This window comes from Stenella coeruleoalba (genome assembly GCF_951394435.1).
Source record: "Stenella coeruleoalba genome assembly, chromosome: 6".
Lineage (NCBI taxonomy): Eukaryota > Metazoa > Chordata > Mammalia > Artiodactyla > Delphinidae > Stenella > Stenella coeruleoalba.
In genome coordinates, this window is record NC_137151.1 from 111,536,805 (window position 1) to 111,553,330 (window position 16,526).

Genomic DNA, 16,526 nt, shown 5'->3' on the forward strand with positions numbered 1-16,526 from the left:
CTCTTATGACAATGAGAAGAGTATATACACTCATCCCCTGTGGCCACACAAGGATACTAAAACTTAGAGAAGCTGGGTCATTGTAGGGATTACACAGCTGTTAGTGCCAATGGAAATGAGTTCAAGGCTTGTGTGTTCTTCTTCCTACACCTCTCCACCTCTCAATTTTAGGCATCTTGCATTGCTGCGCCCCAGCCTGGGACATAAGTAACATCTCCAGGCTAAACGTTAGTCTAGACAACAAGTATTTCATCCATTTTGACATCAACCCTGAGCACCTAAAGGAATGTGTTTGGGTTGTGAATCAATGTGTTTTGAAAACTATTCACATGTCCCTAGTAAAAATTAGAGATACAAAGAGTAACTTAATCATGCCCATTAGTACTATGTTTTGTATGGTAGATTATTTCCTACTGGACTATTTCATAAATATGCTACTGGTTGCAACCACAGACAACCACTTGAGCTAATTTAAGTACTCGTGATTTGGAAGGGTACTGCTAAACAAATTCAAAAGAGAAGCTAGAGAATCAGGATCAGGAAAGAGAAAGGAGGCGAGGGAGGCTGGAGATAAGAAATAATGTGGGAAGAGCCTTGTCACCACTGCCACTGCACAGCTCTGCCACCACTGAGTGCAGACCGCAAGGTGCCCCCCACTCTGCTGGCTACGCTGTCTCTAAGCAAGATCACCCACTTGACATTCAGAGTTCTGGGTGAGGGGATCAGACTGGCTGAGCCTAGTCACCTTCCCTTCCTTCCATCTGGCCTCCATGGGATGGGGAGAAATTGGATACATTCTGTAGTAAAGTAGTGACCCAACCTCCCACCCAGAGTCATGTAGCAGAGACTCACCAAAACCAGAAAGGGGGTTCTTCTGCAAACCAGGCCAAAAAAAAGCCAAAACAAGTATCCACTACAAGTAGCCTTGAAAGATCTTGAAAGACTCTTCCAAATGGTTCTATTCACCATAAATTATATTCATTTATATGTATTTGAGTGACAACATAGGGAAATGAATAGTGCTTTCTTTAATTCCCGAGTCTCTAAGTTTGTTTGTTTTTTCTTTAAGTATATCAATCAAATACTTGTTTTTTTACCAATATTACAAGTGACCAGTGTGATATGAGAAAGAGTCTCATTAAGAGTTCAATTTATACCTCTTTTCATTATTGCAACTTGGAAACATGAAAAAATATTGCTCTTGGAAAAATTAGTACCCAGGAGGGAGCTGTGATCTGATGCAGCTGAAGTTAAGAGTCCTGCTTTCCAACCCGTGTTCTACCACCTACTCTGTCTGAACTCTGTACTCCCATTACTGCTCTGAGCCCATCTCCCTCATTAGTGAATTAGGGCTAGTAATACCCTGGCAGGATGTCTCTGCGGGTGAAATGCGGTAGAACCCAGCAGATAGTAAGCACTCAATGTTTATTAAAGCTATGTTTATCTTTTTTCAGAATTGCATCCAATGGTTATAAGCTACTAATCATCACAATTTCTTCCCATAGCTACTTTATGCTCTAAAGAGCAACTCGATATCCTAAGTATTCTAAACTGGCAGCTCAGAATAGGGTTACCTTTACTGGGTTTTAGAACTTAAACCACAACTATAAATCACATTCATCTCAAACCTTTATATTATTGAGATGCTCTCAGAAGGAACTCATTTTGTCCTGGGGTGCTTCATCAATTGATAAACCATCCTGGTCAGGATTCCAAGTGTGTTTGTAGCATTTGAATAAGATAATGGAGAAGAACTCAGGCATAGAGAAGCGTAAAGCATACTTCCTGACCTCTTGGGAACTTATGATTTAGTTGAGAAGCAATGGACAAAAGCAGACATGTATACACCCACACCATTAGTAAGTTAGTTACACATTTGAGTACACTAACCAACACGGCTGTTTGAACTCAAGGACTCAATGATCATTAGTCTAGCATAAGCAGGAAAGAGGAAGGTTAGAATTTACAGAAAATGTTGGTTCTTGAAAAGATAGTTAAAGGAAGAGTAAAATTTGAATCGGAGAGGAGAGAGAGTTTAGCCAAGTAATACAGGATAAGCTACAGTAGGATGGAATAGGAGTGTTTTAGTGTGTGCTAGAGAAAACTGTTTTCAATATGTGGAGCTTTCAGTGAACCAGAGAAATCCATGGAGGTCCCCATTTCTCACGTCTGGAGTGAATTTCCCATCTTCTTCTTTTATACCTGAAAATTAGTTTGATGTGTCATCTGGTCCCATAACATTCTTGGTAATCTCTCTCATCTTGAATTAATATATTGATCATAACCATCAAACTATTTTTGAGTCATATTACTATACTTTATATAAATTCTCTATTCCTGTTCATGAACGTATGTCTTAAATTGTCCATTTTTAAAAAATTATTTCCCCCTTAATGGTTCTAGGATCCCTGGAGACTTTCCATGCCTCCTTCCCCCAGGACTTTTCTAAGCCTCTGAGCTTCCTCATCCATATGGAGCAGAAAAAGAGTATTCCAAAGGGACACTTACATTTACAGTATTGAAGGCAGCTCGGGGACTTTAATTTAGATGCCAAGGAGTTTTTAACAAAATCATTTTGTGAGCCTCTGTTTGAAAGGCTATTTGTATAAGGCCAGCTATGGTAATTGTGCTGTCCCTGAAGTATTGGAACTAGGTGGTTAATTTCCACGGTGATTCAGGCCATCATTGTTAGACTAGGTGTTTCTTGCCCTGATCGCATCAGATGACGACTGATTGTTTTTCTCAGTAGAATCATAAATGTTTTTCCTTCTCTTGGGGCATTTTATTTTCCTCTCTTGGAATGTCTGGTTATCTTTAGAGTCATGGTACTTGAAGTCTACCTTTATCCTCAATCCTGCTGATAGTCACACTGAATGGGGCTTGGGATCCCTGCGTAGACTTACTTACCGAGTATTAATTCCAGATTTCTCAACATCTCGGTTGAGAATTTATTTTCATACTATTTACATTGCTTTACCTTTAAAAAATTGGTTTCGTGAAGTAATTTTGCCAGTACTACCCCTGGGGTTAATGAAATTATGCAACTTCTGTTCTAATGGATTTAATTAAGACTTTCTGGGAATTTGTTACAATAGCAAAGGAGCACTTAAAAGACAGCCCAGACTTACGCTCATGGTCACAGAGCAAATGTATATATGACAGTTGTCGGAGATGCTCTTAGGTGAGACCAGAGCTCCATCAAGGTTCACTGTGCTCTGAGACTCAGACAGGTGGCCTTGTTCACTAACAATCTCATTTAATGAACCCGAAGGATACTGGAGTAAAAGATCTATATTCATAATTCAATTTGCCCATGGCCTCCAATATGCATGGAACAATAACTGAAACAAGAGCAAAATAGATGTCACAGAAAGAAGAAAACAAAGAACACAAGAAAACGGGTTGCTTTTTTATGTTGTCTATCTATTATTAATTTTTATTGAAGTATCGTTGATTTACAATGTCGTGTTAGTTTCAGGTATATAGCACTGTGATTCAGTTATACATATATATGTATATACATCTATTCTTTTTCAGATTCTATTCCCTTATAGGTTATTACAAAATATTGAGTATAGTTCCCTGTGCTATACAGTAGGTCCTTGTTGGTTATCTACTTTATGAATAGTACTGTGTATATGTTAATCCTATCCTCCTAATTTATCCTTCCCACCCCTCCCCTTTGATAACCATAAGTTTGTTTTCTATGTCTGTGGGTCTATTTCTGTTTTTTAAATAAGTTCATTTGTGTCTTTTTTTTTTTCCAGATTCCACATATAAGTGATATCATATGATATTTGTCTTTCTCTGTTGGGCTTACTTCACTTAAGTATGATAATCTCTAGTCCCATCCATGTTGCCGCAAATGGCATAATTTTTTAAATACCTTTCCACAGAATCCTGTGACCTTTTCTGTGGTTTATGCTAAAGAGCTAATCTCCTCAAAGATTGGCCATCGACCACATACGGGTGGAAGGAGGAAAGTCTTGCCTGCCTTGTATTACTTTTATTCATTGTTTTCACTTAGCAAGCATAAATTGAAGGCTTATTGTGGTTCAATCAAGCTACACTCTGGCCTTTTCAAATTGTAGAAGAAAAATACAAATGAAGGGAAAGAGGGATTGAGTTTGGGGGAGATGCTTGCATATCAAATGCTTGCACATCAACACCCACCTCCTTAAAATTTTAGTAAAATGACACTTTGAGTAGCCCAGGTGTATTAGTTCTCTATTGCTGTATAACAAATTACCCCACAACTTATTTATCTCCCAGTCCCTGCATGTCAGGAATCCAGCTGAGGTTTAGATGGGTGTCTCTGTCTCAAGGTCTCTCAAGAGGTTGCAGTCTTATCTAAGGCTTGAATTGGGGAGGATCTGCTCCAAGCTCACTCACCTGGTGTTGACAGTCCTCAGTTCTTTGCTAGCTGTTGGACTGAGGGCCTCAGTTTCTTGTTGGCCAAAGACCCACCTCACTCAGCTCCTTGTCATATATGCTTCTCCACAGCCATATTATAACGTGGCAGCTGGCTTCCTTCAGAGCAAGAATGCAAGAGAGAATGTTGAAGATGAAAGCCATGGTCTTTTTGTAACCTGACCTAGGAAATGACATCCCATCACTTTTGCCATATTCTGTTTGTTAGAGTCAATAGATCCAGTGCACACCCAAGGAGTCATGAATACTAGAGAGTGAAGGTTATTGGGGAACATCTGAGAGGCTATCTGCCGCACCTACCTATAGGCCTGCAGATGTTAAGACCATTTTCTTGCCAATGAAGAGATAAAGATTAGAAGTAAAGTTCTCAAAATGTTCAACCGGGCTGAGGTGTTCGTATGTGGAAGTGTCCACTGTCCTGGTCTTCCCAAGATAGTCATGATTTACGCCTGTTGTCCTGGTGTGACTATGAATAAATGCCCCATTCACTTTCAAAATTGCCCAAATTTGAATGATAAATTATATCAGAGCTATTCAATTAAACTTTCTGTACTGATGAAAATATTCTATATCTGTGCTGTTCAATATGTAGAAATGTACAACTACTGAACACTTGAAATATAGCTAGTACAATTAAGCAACTGAATTTTAAACTTTTATTTTAATTAATTTAAATGTAAATAGCCACATGTAGTTAGTGACTACTGTATTGGACAGTGTAATACTGTGTGGTTACTCCAAGGAGAGCCCTCTTTAATGGCCTAGAGAATCTGAGATTGAAGCCTGTTCAGTTTGATCCCCTTCTGCTCAATGCAGCAATCTAGAGCGCATCACTTTAACTCTCTAGACATCAGATGAGTAACACTCATCTATAAAAGGAAGTCAAACTTCTCAGAAGCTTTGATTTCTCCTCTTATCCTCACTTTCTCTCTTGCCATTTCAGTTACTCTGGTCAGGATGCTGTCCTCTGCCACTATCTCTCCACAACCTGCTCTTGCTAAATTCATGGATGACCTCTCATTTGACATATCCCATAGATTTTTTTTAATTTTTACTTTACATTGGATTATAGTTGATTTACAATGTTATGTTAGTTTCAGGTGTACAGCAAAGTGATTCGGTTATACATATACATATATCCATTCTTTTTCAAATTTTTTTCCCATTTAGGTTACTACAGAAAATTGAGCAGTGCTATACATTAGGTCCTTGTTGGTTATCTATTTTAAATATAGTAGTGTTGGGCTTCCCTGCTGGCGCAGTTGTTAAGAATCCGCCTGCCAACGCAGGGGACACAAGTTCCATCCCTGGCCCGGGAAGATCCCACATGCCACATAGCAGCTAAGCCCATGAGCCACAGCTACTGAAGCCCATGTGCCTAGAGCCCATGCTCTGCAACAAGAGAAGCCACCACAATGAGAAGCCCGTGCACCACAACAAAGAGTAGCCCCCGCTCGCTGCAACTAGAGAAAGCCCGTGCACAGCAACAAAGACCCAACACAGCCAAAAATTTAAATAAATAAATTTATTTTAATAAATAAATAAATAAATAAATATAGTAGTGTTTATATGTCAATCCCAAACTCCCAATTAAGGTTTTTAAGTCTTATCTTTCTAAATTTCTGATTATTCCTGGTTTGTTTTTTTTTTTTTTTTTTTTTTTTGGTATGCGGGCCTCTCACTGTTGTGGCCTCTCCCGTTGCGGAGCACAGGCTCCGGACGTGCAGGCTCATCGGCCATGGCTCATGGGCCTAGCCGCTCCGCGGCATGTGGGATCTTCCCGGACCCGGGCACGAACCCGTGTCCCCTGCATCGGCAGGCAGACTCCCAACCACTGCGCCACCAGGGAAGCCCTATTCCTGGTTTTTGAAGCATTTTTCTCATATCTATGACATCAATCTCTATTAGTTTTCTCATCTCTCTGGTTGGTATTTCTCAGTCTCCTTTATTTTATCTCTTCTTTTTCTTCCTGTCCTCTAAATTCAGCAATCTGGAAGGATTATGTCAATTTTAACTTAAGGACATCTCTCAAATCAATTCAGTTCTTTCTGTCTCTACTACATTCAGCGTAATCCAAGCCATCATCAACTTATTCATCATCATGGAATCATAACTGGTCTGGTGGCTTCTGGTCTTGCTTTTTCCCGTTCAGCAGACAGTGATCTTTATAAAACACAAGTAAAACCACCTTCACTCCACTTCTTAAAACCATTAGAAATGGCCTATAAACACCACATTATCTGGCTCCAGGCTTCCTAGACCTTTATCTCATGCCATTCTTCCTGACCTCCAGCCAAAGAGGACTTCTTTGAGTTCCTCAAATATACCAAACACTTCTCTGGACCAGTGTCTTTGCCTGGTCTGTTTCCTCTACTTGGAATATCATTCCTTGACTTGGGTAACTCCTCTTTTTTTCACTGTGCCAAGTCTTAACTTGTAAAATCACTCCTTATAAGATCATCCCAAACAAAGTCAGAACATCCTTGTCTTTTCTTTTATAACATTTATTGTAACTTAATAGGTTTATTCATTTAATGTATGAACTTCTAGACTATAAACTATTAGTTAAGGATTTTGTCTGTTTTGTTTCACATTGTACAAAATGTCAAACACAGTGCCTGGCACATACTAAGTACTCAATAAATATTTGTTGATCGAATAATTTCCTTCCATAACGTAGTGCAACGTCTGGCATTTGTCTCAGCAACAGTTTGAAATTCCTCTGAGGCTAGTTTGATGTTGAATGCTCTTTGATGATTCATCTGGGTACTCAAGTCAAGCCCTTTCTAATCTGTTTTAAATTTTTGGCAGTTCTCATGTTTGGAGAGTTGATGAAGTTTCTCTGGTGTCTAGGAGGATAAAAAGGACAGAACAAAGGAATTCGAACTGGGTATAGTCAGACTGTGTCCATGGTTTTGTGCCTTTAAGATCATGTTCCCAGGGCTTCCCTGGTGGCACAGTGGTTCAGAGTCCGCCTGCCGATGCAGGGGACATGGGTTCGTGCCCCGGTCTGGGAAGATCCCACATGCCACGGAGCGGCTGGGCCCGTGAGCCATGGCTGCTGAGCCTGCACGTCCGGAGCCTGTGCTCCGCAACGGGAGAGGCCACAACAGTGAGAGGCCCGCGTACCACAAAAAGAAAAAGAAAAAAAAGATCATGTTCCCAGCTCCAAGAGTATCACCAAGCAGCTGATAAGAATAATGTGCTGAATACCTGGTGAGTTCTTAACTCAGCCTTCAAATCCAACTGTCTTTTGTTACATCTCTGGCCATCCCATTCCAGGCTGGGCTTCTGTCCTTGACTTTTTTGGCTTCCTGAACAGTTTTATTGATTGGCTTGGATATAGACCTTGCTCTTTTGTATTTCATATGTGGTTCATTTTTAACCTAATAAAAGGATACACAGCCTACTTTGTCACCTTCTCTGCCTCTCTCCACCCTTCCCTGCCTCCCTCCCATCACATCCTAGTAGGTTGCTTTTGTGGGCAGCCTTGATTTGTTTTGGTTTGACCCAGCCTTGCCTTCCCTCTCTCAATCTCAAAAGGTGCTATAATCAATGCCTGCAGAATTCCTCCTTACTTATATAAGGCTTTTGGTTTCAATGATTCACAGAAAAACCTAATTCTGCTGTAAAATCTGAGTAATAAACCATCAATATTAGAGGGATTGGGAAGGAGACGGATTCTGGCAGTTGACGGCACTCTCCAGAGCGTCTGTGCCCTCTATATTTGTGGCATCCTCTGATCACTTTTAAACATTTGCTATAGTTCATGTCACATGAACTCAATGTTTCACTTTCTCAGAAAGTCTCTGAGATTCTTCTCTTAATCTTTCTGTCTGCAAAGGCTGACTCAAAGACTCTAGACAAGTCCACTGCTTTATTGTTATAATTTCTCATAGTTTAGAGAATGTTTCCAGATCAAATCTTCCATTCTCTCTTTATATTCTACTATTGTAAAACTACATTTCTGTAAAAACATATCCATATGCATATTCATTAAAAATTCCATTAATACAAAAGTATACCAGGATACAGTCTCTCTTACTCAATACTACTACTAATGTGCTTTACAATTCCTTGCCCTGCTGAGGCCTCTGCCCTTTAGCTAACACGACTATGTTGAGATGTCAAATATATCAGCGTGTGACCTTGAACAACTCATTAAACTTCCTGAATCTCAGTCTCTGTATCAATGAGGTGAACACAAATAATACCAGCTACCTCGATGCGTTATGTAACAGGACATGGGCACCAACTGAGAGAGAGATTGGAAAACTATACCAGCTTCTCTTATGTCCAGGGATAGTGACCAAATCACCTTGGAGCAGACCTTGTTTATTCAAGGAACAGTTTCCTAAATGCCTGATTTGTAGTTATACAAATGTAGGGTGAATAGATTCCTACTGTCTAAGACCAAAAGTGTAACAAAATCTTGACTCTGTCAAGACTGCATTTTCTGGAGACTTCTGATATGAAAAGCTGGTCATTGTGGAGAAGCAGAACAACTTGCATAAGGATTCTAGGGTCTTTGGGAAAGGATAATCCAAGACCCACAACCCCTACTCACAGTGATGTGACATAAAAAAGATGTGTTGGGATGGACCAGGGTAGTACTCAAGAGTCAGGGTCAGGGAAGAGAGGGTGTCAGGCTGACACAGTGGTGGGCTTTGGGACACAAGAGCTGAGCAATGAAGTATGAGCTAAGGAGCTCCAAACTTGTACCCAAATTGGGTCACTGCTGTGTCCTGGGAGAGGACAGAGAGAGTCAACAGCTGCAGCAGGCAAGCCTTACCGTGGATGTTCATGACCAGTCTTTAAAAGGGACACTCTGGGGCTCCAAGAAACAACAGATCCGCTTCTCATGTTCTCTTCCTCTCCTCTTCTTTTTCCTCCTCCTCCTCCTCTGCCTCCTACTCGCTTTGACACTGTAAAAAACATGAAATCCCTATCAAATAAATAGGCCCCAGCATCCTTGGAAAATTCTGAGGTGGTCAGCTTCATAAAGAAAGTACTAGATTTTTTTATGTGCATAGTTCAGGTAAGCAAAGAAGAAAATGATTTAAAAACATATAGAGAGGACTATATTTATACCTTGAGCCAGTAGAGAAGATCATATTATTTATAACAGTGAAAGGGTTTTGTAAATAACAGTACTCTGTAGAAAACATGAGGGTTTTCCCCAGCTTTTGCCTGTGACGGCTTCCTGAGGCCCAGTATATTCCCAAATTAGCCCAGATCATCTGAAGGGGCTGTCAGAAATCAACCAAGATCTAAAATAAAAATGAGTCTTCAAAAAAGAAAAGAATCTTTCAAGAAGTATTTAGAGCTCTCCTTAACTCTGAAATAAGATGGTGTTAAGGGGATATTTGACACATCAACTTTAGCCTAAAGGATACCATAAACTAACCAGCTCAGAATTTGCACAACAAAAGCTAAGGCAAGGCCTTTGCAATTTCTCAGTTCTCTTGGAAATAGGAGAAAATAGTGGAGAACAACCAACATACCACTGACCCCTGGGTCCTGTACCTTGCCTCTGTTGGGAAATGGCTGCCATCTCCTATGTGTCCAGGAAAGAGATTCAACTTTGGGACCTGGGGATTTCCACTCGTAGCCAAGTTTTTGGCCTTCAGCTAGCTCCCCAGCTTTCTTCCCAAAACTGTACCACAGAGACCACCATCCTTAGCCAAGCTCCTCTGGCTGCACTTCAGACGAGGTCTCTTCCTTAGGCATTCATCATGCAGCCCAGCCCATTCCTCTCCATACAGCAACATAACTTGTGTCTCCTTTTTATGTTGTGTTTTCATTGTTTCCTTTCCTTGCAAAACAACATAACAACCCAACTACTCTTCTCTACCATTTTCCACACCCATGGTCCTCTGTTATACCTACTCCCAAATTCCAGCTTCTAAAATCAATTTCCTGTACCTACAAAGTGTTCTGAAATTGTCAACTTGGTCTTCTCACTATAGCCTATAATAGTGCCTGGTATATATCATGGACTCCATAAATATTTTTTAAATTAACTATTTTTCTTAATGAACCCAGTACATAAGATGTTGAATTGTTTTAAGCCATTTAAGAATATTCAGCCTTGCTGTGATACCAGCCATCTTCTTCAGAAACATTTACTGCCTTCAACCTTCTTACTTTTCAGCTGCACCTCATATTTCTATTATTATCAATAATAATGATTGCTACGTATTATTCGTTGAGTTATTTATATGCCACCTGGTTACTTGTTCCTACCAAAGAACTTAAGATGACTTAACGAGAATACCTAAGATATAGCAATATGACATAAATTTAAAATAAGTGAAAAAAACAGGTCAAGAAAACAAGAGTACAGAAGTACTATGGGTTTTGAAATAAAGTGAATACAAAGCCATATCATAAGGACCTATCCAGCTGCTCTGGGTAAACCATTAATTTGACTTGCCAATTCCTAGCTACCATCCCCACAGGTAAACCCAATCAGTTTAACAATTCATAGTGTTTTAAGAAGAAAACAAAGAAGTAACTCAGAAGAACAATTATTTTTTATGTTGAGATCAGAGATGAATGTCTCCCTTGGGAGCCATTGAAGAGTCCAGTGTCATGCAGTGAACCACATCCCCACAGCACGCTTAAAGGGAGTACACAGAAATTTTAATAGGACTATTTGAACAGCATTCCCCAGTGAAAGCCCACAGCATCTTTCCCAAGGACAGTGGAGTATAAACATCTCGACAAGGCCCAGTATAAATGATATGGTGCAGACACCCAGATCTCTGGTGATCTGACTTAATCCAGAAGTAAATATAAAGTTCTAGAAGAACATGTATAAAGATACGGTGCATCACTTCTGAGAAATGTTCCTTAGAGATTGCTTTTCTCAGCTGAGTTTTAATTTAGAATTGGGTGCCGACTGCTACCAAAGGAGAAACCAGCCACTTGTCAGGTATTGTTTAGTTATACAGGATCCTCAGATTAACCCACATAGTGGTTATTATTATTCATATTATGTTAATGAGGGACCTGAGGCTCTGAGAAGTTAAATAACTAGTCCAAGGCCACCATAGCTAGAGAGTAAGGTGATAGGGATTTGAAACCCAAGGCTTGGTTCCAAACTCAACTCATTTTTTTTTAATTATGAAAATTCTTAAACATTCAGAAAGACATAGAGATTAATGTAACAAATGGCCACATATTCACCACTGAGATTTGACAGATATTAACATTTTCCCGTGCTCTAACCAATACCCTGAGCTGCCTCCTCTTAGTGCCTCTTTGGTGTCTAAGAGATGGAAACAGACTAACCAAATGGACTATGGCTTTTTTCTAACTGCACCAGCAGAGAGATTTTCTGGCTGCCTTCCCTTATAAATCTCTAGCTACCTCAAATGGCTTGGGCTGCATTATTTAAAACACATTGTGTCTTTTTTCCTTTGGTTTACCTGCAAGCACAGTTAGGGACTAAAACATTAATACTGCCCTGGAGAAAAAAAGACTCAGCTTTTGGTTCATCTGCCAACTTCTGATGAGGGTAAGTATCCATTGCCCCACCTCCACCCCCAAAGAGTCCCTTGCAACTCAAAACAATGCATGATTGGCCATTTTTTCCCTTCAATTTGGATGAATGTGAATAAGACATGATGGGAGAATATCTCTTTCAAGGGTGTCATTTTCTAAGAAAGTGAATATTTTCATCTAAATCCGATAGTGAAAATTTTAATTTAAGAAGTTAAAGTAGGTAAGAGGAATTTTTCAATATAAAAGTGTTACTATAGAAGAATGAGGTTGGACCTTTACCTAAAACCATATACAAAAATTAACTCAAAGTGGGTTAAAAACCTAAACATAAGAGTTTCAGTTTTGCAAGATGAGAAAGTTCTAGAGATCTGTTGCACAACAATGTGAATATATATATAACACTGTTGAACTGTACACTAAAAGTGGTTAGGGTGGTAAATTTTATTAAAAAAAATTTAAGTGTTGTAGATAAAAAAAAAAAGACATTAAAGTGGATTCAAGATCTCACAATCATGAGTTAAGCGCTGATTTGAAATACGTTTCTCATCTTCTTCCACATCTTATTTCGTGTAGACATTCTGGGCAGCCACAAAAAGTACAAGAATTTTTCTAAACCAAAAATGGCCAGAATTTGAGAAATAAGAGTGAAAATGGCTTTCGTTGGTCGACCCCTGAACTCACTTTTTAATACTGTGCTGAGAGGCTAAAGACTGTCTAGGGAAGAGCAGTAGCTGACGCTGACAAAAAGACACATTTGTACACCTTCTCTTCAAATAGTATGAAACCGGACAAGTAACCTATTTATTTGTTACTACATTGAAATTTTTTAAATGGTATAGCTTTATTCTCATAACTTTCATTTGGACTATTACGTCTAAATCGCCATAAAATTAAAAACTTGTGAATACAATTCAATTTGAGTTAGTGGTCCTGAGTTCCAAATTGCCTACTTTTGGCATCCAGATACTAACAAGAAATATCCACAGCAATCTCCCAGAACATCAATTTGTTCATCAAGTTGTGTGCACTAACGTGTCTCAACAAATATTTGAAGTCCTTTCTTTCTTCAGCCAAATTTTAAAGATTGGCACTGAGTTCCAATTTTTCAAAGATTTTGTAAAGCTCTCCCAAAGTTTGCTCATGTGATCTCAAATAATTTTCTTTTAGACACTTTTTGCTTCCCAGGCAGGCAGTAACTGCTTAGACTTTGCACCTAGGAATGATATACAGGGGCAGCCAGACATATCATGCCTGTGTCTACTGAACCAGAGACGTAAAACAATTATATAGATCACTTGGACAAAAAAAAAAATCCACACTTCGTGGTGATCATGTGTCTCCTGAAAATGTCAATTTGGAATCATAAATATTTGCAATTAGGAAGTCCCGAGTGATCTTAATGATTGATTTTCCTTCATTTTATTTTAGAATTGTACATTGAGGCCAGAAAGCTTAAGTGGTATGTACCAAATCACATGACATGTCCATGGCAGTCAGTACTTAAAATAAGCCCCTTGACTCCACAATCGCTCCACAGATCCTGCACTGGGTGTCTGAATTTCATAGACGATACTTCTGTTTTCCCCTTCTCCTCCCCCTGTTCCTCTTTCTCGTCCTCTTCTTAAATTTTGTACTTTACCCTGTGTATGGAGACAGAGCTTCAGCTCTGGCTTAACTCATTGAAATGACTTTTTGTAGCTCTTCAAAAAGAATAAATCTTCTATTTGTTTTAATAGTCAGGTTTATTCCTCCCGTTCTCACTGAAGCAGCCACTACCCTCCTCTCTTTCTTTGACCCAATAAAAAGATAGTAAAACCAAGCCAAATATTTTTAATACCTTCCCTCCCCAAAAGTACACATATGCGCACACAGACACACACACACACACACAACACCCACACTGGGGCAACAAAACCAATCACTGGAAGGCAATACAATAAAGGAGACAGAGAGAGTCTTCTGAGAAGGCTAGTAAAAGTCTTATTTAATCACCAAGTTCACACTCCTGAGCTCTGGTTGATCTTGCCCTGAAATCCTCCTGTTACCATTCCTTAGTGCCCCAGCTCTGACTGGACATTGGATATAGAGCAGGAATCTGTCCATTAAGGACACTGTGCCTGTAATCAAACACTAAGCCAATATTATCTCAGAGTGTACATAGGGTATCACTTTCTTGCTCTTCTTAAGTATTCATAGCTAAATGATTTATGGGCGCACAAATGGATATAATGTCCCATAATACATAACAGGACGAATATTTAATGTGTTTCTTTTTTACTTTGTTTGAATAAAATCCCCCAAAATACTTTTAGCAAATGATCATTAATTACGTGCATTGTCAAATGCTCCGGGGTTCTAAGAAGCAGGCCTCAGAATTTACAGTCCGCAGCTCTCTGCTAGAGGCCATAAATCCGATGTGGGTGACAGTGCTCAATAAAGTGGCACCATCGCCGGAACAGGAGCCTCAAATGATTCACATTTGGATCCACCACGGATTTTTTTGTCTTTCCAGTGCCTATAACCCAAGCAGAAAATATCCTTTCCAGGATGTTATTTCAAGGAACCTCCCAAATTATGAGTTTGGGTTTTTTGGGTTTTTTTAATAGGACTTTATGGCCCACAAGGGCTAAATTTGGCTGTAAGCCTGTGGATTTTACCAACTGCATCTTTGGGATAGATGGACTACCTGGGACAGAAATGAAAACCACAGTGGTTTTGGGGGGAATATTTATCAACAAATATATTTTCCAAAAAAAATAAAGATTTTAAAGGGAAAATGTTTAAATAGAGCTGTGACTTCATAGTTAATTTACTTAATCCTCAATGTCTTTGCGAATCCATTATGCACTTGGGATGTCAGAGGGGGTCTACAAATTACCAAGTTGTTTGAAGTTTGCTGCTTTCTGAAGTGGCTTTGGTCATTTATTTTCACAGAAATGTTATTTCTTCAACTTACGAGGTATGTAATAGCAAGGTCTTTTGAGACGGCTGTCTGAAAAGAAAATGATTGTCCATGTTTCTAAAGAAAGATGACTTGTTCTTTGTATGAAGTCCTCCAAGGAACATTTAGCATTTTAAGAGTATGAAAAAACTAAAGTTCAATGTTCGATGTCTTTAAGAGATGTCTAGGCAAAAAGAGAGAAATGCAGAGAAAATAAATGGAAGGATGTGCTGTTTTGATCTGAGGAAGGAAGAAAAAATGCAGTTTACTTAGTCTGGAATTGTTTTTCATCTGAAGGTCTCCAAATACTTTAGATTAAAAAAGAGGGATGGAAGAAGGTGTTATTGTCTCATTATTTGAATATCAGACTGAGGATTAAAGAAGTATTTGGACCTTCAATTTAAGCTAGAATTAAAGATTGGATGTAGCAAACTAGATACTAGGGTAAGTGATGAATCATATCAAGATTTTTTTCCTTCTGGAAAATCTGTTCTATAGAGGTTTAAAGTATCCAACTGAGAACAGGAAAAGTCCTATACTCCCCTGCTTTTTAAATGTTGGGAAAACGCAGAACAGAAATTAACAGGTGAACGTTACCCCTAGAGATTTCATCTAGAAGATACACATCTAATCAACCTCCAGACCCAAACTAACACACAATGTAACACCGCCACAAAAAAGGGAAACACACGCAATGCAGCAAAAGAGGGGGAAAAAAAGGGAAATTCCACCTGTCCAAAAAATGTAAAGAAAATGAATGGAATAAAGAGTAAGAGAAACAAAGTTAAGAACCCTAGATCCAAGTATCACAATTTGCAGTTGGGGAAACGGCACTCGTGGGGCACGGAACACAGACAGGTTTCTTGATTCTCTGCCCATTACACAAAGCTAAACCTTCGTAAAGCTACACCTTCGTAAAGCTACGCTGTACTGCAAACCACAAATAACCTTGGCCCTTATGTCAAGACTGCCGACCTTTGGCTAGAACCCAGCCTTCCAGCTTCTCTTTCCTGAGCAACAGGCCTTTCCTGGTTTCGTTCAGATGTAGTTTTCTATGCTGGTATCAACTCCATCCTTAAAGAAGAGACCCTTACCCCTGAAACTGAAGAAACCCATCTAACCGACAAGATACAGTTTATGCATATTTGCTTCAAAGACATGAAAAAACCTCCCCATTGTGACAAAGACAGCCTATTCCTCCCACCCCAGGAAAGCAGTCTGCTCTGGTTTCCAGGACAGACAAACCTCTTTCTTGCAGCAGGCAAGGCTGTATTACCATGGTCTCATCTTCAGGTCATTTGTCATTATCTGCTACTCCCTTTTTGTTTTTCTTACTAGAGATCAAAATAAGTAATTCCCTCATTCTTTGAAATTCCATCTATTGTTCAGGCTTCTCTGGGCCCATTCAGGACAGCTTTGGGATCTTTTAAGGAACCTGCTTTTAGAGTCTGTTTCTGCTAATCCGTCTGCATCACTGTCTTAACATTTTGCTTGGTTTCAGAGGGATCGTGTTAAAGTTATTTGGTACAGTAAGTCTTAAGGCACTGCCACCATTGTTTTTCAAAAAACATTTTGTTTCTGAGCTCTTTGAAGGTAGAAGTTATTTATTTGGGTTTGAGGTTGTACTTTTAGAATGGGAAGAGGG

At 39.4% G+C, this 16,526-nt stretch overlaps 1 long non-coding RNA gene across 1 annotated transcript in view; it reads right to left on the reverse strand.

Moving 5' to 3' along the window:
• Nucleotides 1-3,487: 3,487 nt before the first annotated feature.
• LOC307187998 overlaps nt 3,488-16,526 on the reverse strand; it is a 59,466-nt gene continuing 46,427 nt past the window's right edge. Inside the window, exons 3-4 of the long non-coding RNA XR_013828779.1 lie at nt 9,224-9,356; nt 3,488-4,530 (exon numbers count right to left, since the gene is read on the reverse strand). This is a non-coding gene — a long non-coding RNA (uncharacterized lncRNA). The remainder of the gene's footprint in view (nt 4,531-9,223; nt 9,357-16,526) is intronic.